Here is a 6,079-nt window from a genome sequence, read left to right as displayed (position 1 = left end):
ACTATGGACCACTGAAGAAGAGGAGGAAAGTGGCTCAATGGTCAACATTCTTCAAAATACAGATAGATATGACTAGGCCTTGATCAATACCATAGAGTATAAGGGGCTCATCTAAAACTCAACAAAAAAAAAGAAACTTAATGGTTTACCTTTTGCACTATTCCTTACACTCTTAGTTAACCAAAATTAGAATAACACTTGGTCAACCTGTTCTCATGAGTGTTTTTTCATGTTTTCTTTTTTATTCCACCCTGAGTTCACTTCTTTCCTCCACAACTTCCTCATGGAATTTTTCACCCCTGCATTTCTGAGGGTGTAGATGATGGGGGTTTGCAGGGGGTGACACCCATGTAGAACACGGCCACCGGTTTGTCCTCAGTGAAGGTGGAGGAGGGCCGCGCATAGAGGAAAATGTTGGGTCCAAAGCACAAGACAGTCACTGTGACGTGAGAGGCACAAGCAGAGAGGACTTTGCTTCTCCCCTCTGCAAAGTGGTTCCTCAAGTGGTCCAGGATGATGATATAGGAGGACACCAAGAGGAGGAGGGAGAAGACAGAGATTAATCCACCATCAGCCAACACGTAGCCCCCTCCACAGAGGTGTCAGCAGGGCAAGCCTGTATAAGGGATGCAAGCACAGAGGCCGTGGTCAATCACATTGGGACCACAGGAGGGCAGCTGAACAGTGACGATCTGGACCATGGAGTAAATATGCTCCCCAGCCAGGCACCAGCAGCAGAAGATGACACACAGGCCAACTCGTGATGATTGTATAGTGAAGGGGTTTGCAGATGGCCACATAGCGGTCATGGCCCATTACCGTGAACAGGAATTGCTCAGTAACTCCAAAGAAGTGGAAGATCTGAGCCACACAGCCCTCCGGCGAGACAGTTTTAATCTTGGCAAATACTAAGCCTGTGATGAACTTAGGGACAACAATAGAGGAGTAACTGATCTCCACTAGCTGAGGAAGAAGCACATGGGGGACGCCAACTCTTACTAATGTTGACCATCGGAACAAGGAGGCCATTGCCCACCACCGTGCCCAGGTACACGGGAAGAGACACTGCAAAGCACATGCTCTGCACCTCTGGATCCTGACTGGTGATAATTAACTCAGTCACATTATTTGTACTTGCTATAGAACCCAGTCAGGTGTGCTGGTCTTTAGCCCCTGAGAGACCTGCAATAAACAAACACTGATGTAACACCAATTCAACTGACTTATACCATGTAGGGCAGTGTAAACCACTATACAATACTATATTTCTCACAATGCCATTCATTTAGCCAATATATACTCATTCAGCATCACCTATTAACAATCTAACGAGAGTTTATGTATTAGACAATCAAGGGTCCAAGAAATGGTTATTTCCCCAGAATCACACACAGAGTAGTGCGTTCTGTGACTCAGAACCAGGCTTTCTGACTTCAGCCTGGATTCTTTCTAAATCACCACAACATATTCTAAATTCGGGGAGTCATTCAAGTCTATATTTTTACTGTCTTCATTGCATTTTGACAGTTCTTTCTTACTGGGGAATCCTCACGAGATGCTTTAGCCCCTAAATTCCTTGTATCCTTCAACTCTGCTTCAGGGAATCATCTGCCCACTAATGATTCCCTTTCCAAATGTCTCTGTACAGTTTTATTTTTTTTTTCACTCAGTAATACCAGTCTTCAATTTATTCAGGCCAGATTCTTTTGCCAGTAATAGAGTTTCAATAATTATATTTATATGACAAATGCTCAAATACTGTGGAGAGAATTCAATTTACTATCGTGTCTCCATTACTTCACTATGACTTTCACACCTCTTGCCTTACTGTTCCAACTTCTGAGAGCTCTTGAACTCAAAGTGATTGTCCTCCGAGAGCACTGTTATGGCTGGCCAGTCAACCAGCTCGTTCTAATTCCAGCTGGTAGTTGGCAGCAAAGTACACGGTAACAAGAGTGAAGATTTCTTTGAGTTACACCCCTAGAACAGATAATTACTGAGCACCTCCAATATACGTGTAAACCACTAGACTTTACAGAAGAAATACAGATAATACACACCTCAAGTTAACAATATCATGTAATTCAAAACAATGTTCTCTAGCTTAAGGTGCTATAGTAGAGATTTGTTTTTGCTACTTCTGACACATGAGAATAGGGATGAAAAAGTATGAACACCTTGAGTCTCAATTCTAAATTTTATCCCCGTTGTTTTTCCTCTTATCTCTGATTTCATGATGAACTTTACAAGAAATATACTTTTAGGATTAAAACACACCCAAACAGGTGGTGTTTTCAGAACCCAAAGTCAAATCTCCTTCCATCACCATATATTTGACCTCCTTTATCCTCTTTTCCCACTGGCCCTACCCCTTTACCCTCTGGTAACCACTAAACTGTTGTCTGTGTCTATGAGTTTTGGCTTGTTTGTCTTGTTCATTTGTTGCTTTCAGTTTTACATCCCACGCATGAATGAAGTCATATGATTCTCAACTTTTACCTCAAGATCCATCCATGTTGTTGCAAATGGCAGTATGTACATGTTTATCACTATCAACTTCACTCTTAGAATTGCTTTCTCTCCATTCCATAAATTTTTCATGTTGTATTTCCATTTTCATTTGTTTTAAGATTTTTTTTATTTCTCTTTTGATTTCTTCTTTGTCCCATTGGTTATTCAGTAGCATGTTATTTAATTATACACACATTACTTTATGTAAATCCTCCAGTGGACTTATACGGTTTTCTCTGTATAATAATTTCAAAATTTTAAGTGCTCTTTATTTTCAAAAACCCTTGTGGATTATAAATGTTTTTCAGTTGTGTTTTCTAACTAGTAATTCCATCTTTACTACAAATGGTCAAGAGATACATAGAAAGATGCTCGATATCACAAATCAGGGAATTCAAATCAAAACCACAATAAAATATCAGTTCACACCTGTCAGAATGGCCACCATGAAAAAACAAACAAACAAACAAACAAACAAACAAAAACAAGAGATTTGTGTGTTTTAGAGGATGTAGAGAAAAGGGAACCCTTGGGAACTTTTGGTAAAATATATTGGTTCAACCAATGTGGTAAATAGTATGAAAGTTCCTCAAGAAATTAAAAATAGAGCTACCATATGATCCAGCGATTCCACTGAGTATTTATCCAAAACCAACTAAAGTACTATCTCGAAGAGATAGCTGCACCACCATGTTCATTGAAACATTATTTACAATAGCCAGGACATGGAAACAACCTAAGTGTCCATGAATGGATAAAGAAATATACATAAATATTTATATATGAATATTTCACCCATGGGAAAGAAGAAAATCCTATCATTTGAGACAACATAGATGGATCATGAGGACATTATTTTAATTAAAACAATGTGATACAACTTCATGAATAGATAATTATGTAAGTCTCAGAAACTGACATAATTATACATAGAAATTTATCATACGAAAGTAGAAATAAGGTAAATTATTCAAAAGAAGATGTTAGCAAAATTGGTTTGCCATTTGAAAAAAAAAAACTTGATGCTCAACTTCATACTGAGTTGTACATAATCTTAGTTCACTGAGCTAATATTTACTGATACTAATATATGCCAGACACAGGCTTAGCTCCTTACATATAGAGTATTAGCTCAAATCAACACAACCACCTTTGGAAATGCATTTTATTTATTCCCTCCTTTTACACAGGCAGGATCAAAAAATCATAGTTATTTTCTTAAGGTCATAACTAACAACAATAACTCCTTCTATGCCACTATAAAGTATTGTATGTGGAAAGCATTTTGTTATCTAGAAACTATGAGGTTGATGCAAATGTCTACCCTGGAACATATATAGTGTCAGAACACAGACCAGAAACAGACCTAGGAAAACAGTGAAAGCATGTTAAACAAATGAATGAATAAGTGCATGTACAATCATATGTCTCAGAGTCTAAGTAATTTGTGAATCAATGATTATAAGATTTAAAACTGTTTAAATTCAACAAAGATTGTTGAGCCCCTAAGTGCCAACAAAGATTATCACTGTCCCTACGTGTCTAGGACCATATTGAATGCTTTACCCAACAGGGCTGTTTTAAGGACAAGATAAGGTTTTTAAAGGCAAGAAGAGAGAGGTGTTAACATTAGGAAGTTGGGCTTCAGGCCCTCTCTTCTGGATACATCAATCAACAAACATGGAAAATTGCAATAACTTCCACTGTGAGTACATCAGCCAACAACTGGAGGAAGCTGGGTGGTTATTAATGATTCATTGTCAAGGGCAACTTAGAAAGTGGGGACAAAGGAAGTGAACTCCCATAGGATTCTGTTTGAGCATTGATTTTATCACACTTTATTACTGTGGCTGCAAAAATATCAAGTCAAATGACACTTTCTCCACGGGGATATGAAAGACAGTTTGGGAAACATAATCAATAACGTTGTAAAGATTTTGTAGGGTATCTGATGGACACTTGTCTTATTAGGGAGCCCACTTCACGGACAGTGTAGATGCCTGACCACTGCAGTGTACACCTGAAGCTGAAGCTGAATAATAATGAATGTCAACTACAATATATATCTTTACAGGATGTGGAGCACAGCATAAGGAATAGAGTCAGTGGAACTGTAACAGCTACATACAATGTCAGAGGTGTAGTAGGTTGGAGGAGGGGTATCCACTGTGATAAGGATTTAAATGAGAATCACTTCTCAGTCTTTTGGCTAAGATGACGTGTGGGAGTTAGATGAGCTCCAGTCTCTGCATCTCCAGAGACAGGATCCTGGCGAAGGATTCAGAGAAGTCTGAGAAGAGAATCAAAATGCCTTGGGCACAGTCTCATTGAAGTTGAAACAAAGGGTGTGACTCAGGCAAAATTAAGGCACAGCTGAAAATGAGAACAATAAGCAATGACACTGCCCAAGGCAGAAACAAGGAAATCACCATCATCCCTCAGGATATTCTGCCCAGGCTTATTAAGCATCTGCCTCTCCCAGAAATTTCCCACCAGGAATAGTATGTATTTCACAGCAAAATTCTTCTTCTATCCTCTTCTAAAATTCCGAAAATGGTTCGATCACATGGTTATGTTTACCCACAGGTTAGAGAGGAGAGATTGTCCTGGAAATAGCCAGCCAGTTCCTATCATTAAAGGAGAATACTGTAACCAAAAGTAATACACTCATTGTGTGCATCCCAAAAAAGAATCTGGTAGCAGGTAGATACACTAGCTATTAGCTCATGAAAAAGAAATCCCACCATATTTTGTTTTTAGTTAGGCTCAGAATTTATGTAAAACATGCGAACTGTTTCTATCTGGTCTTTTGGTAACACTCCAAAAAGGATCCATAAGGACATTGGGATATAAGACCAAATGCCTGCGTGGGTTGCACAGTTGGTACTGGGGCTGTCATGGAAACTCCCCTAGGAGACAGCATCACAGTCAGCAAGACCTCAGGCTCTGGGGCCAATTCCATGGGACTGACTCCCAGCTCTGCCACACCCCAGCTGAATGGCATTTGGCAACTAACTTGACCTCTCAGAAACTCAGTTTCCTCATATTCAGATGGCGCTAATAATCCATATCATCTAGGATGGCTGTGGTGGGATCATGTGAGAGCACAGCCATGCATCGCTTAATGATGGGGTACGTTCTGAGGAAGGCGTCATTAGGCGATCCCATCATTGCACGGACATACAGAGTGCGATCGTACAAACCTAGACACCTGGGCTACGTGGTAGAGCCTACTGCTTAGGCTATAAGCTTGTACCGCATGTTACTGGACAAAATAACGTGAGATCAAGTCAAGAGCAAGAGAAAATGATGCCATCCAGGGAGCAGTGAACATGAGACGTATGAGGCTGCTGCCAGCGGCAGACTGTTCTATAGCAAACTTTCTTTTTATAAGTAGAAAGAGTACAGTCTAAAATAGCAATAAAAAGGATAAGAGAGTCAATACATAAATCAGTAACACACTCATTTATTATCATTATCAAGTATTATGTATTGTACATAATTCTATGTGCTATACTCTTATAAGACTGGCAGCACAGTAAGTTTGATGACACCAGAATCACCACAA

General features: G+C 39.5%; 1 pseudogene; it reads right to left on the bottom strand.

Moving 5' to 3' along the window:
* Positions 1-213: 213 nt before the first annotated feature.
* Positions 214-5,666, bottom strand: LOC148755947 (olfactory receptor 4B1-like; annotated as a pseudogene).
* Positions 5,667-6,079: the final 413 nt, after the last annotated feature.

This window comes from Rhinolophus sinicus, chromosome 14, assembly GCF_057876585.1.
Source record: "Rhinolophus sinicus isolate RSI-liver-muscle chromosome 14, RSI-T2T, whole genome shotgun sequence".
NCBI lineage: Eukaryota > Metazoa > Chordata > Mammalia > Chiroptera > Rhinolophidae > Rhinolophus > Rhinolophus sinicus.
The sequence above is the reverse complement of the archived record's forward strand: the minus strand, read 5'-3'. Positions and strand labels throughout refer to the sequence as shown.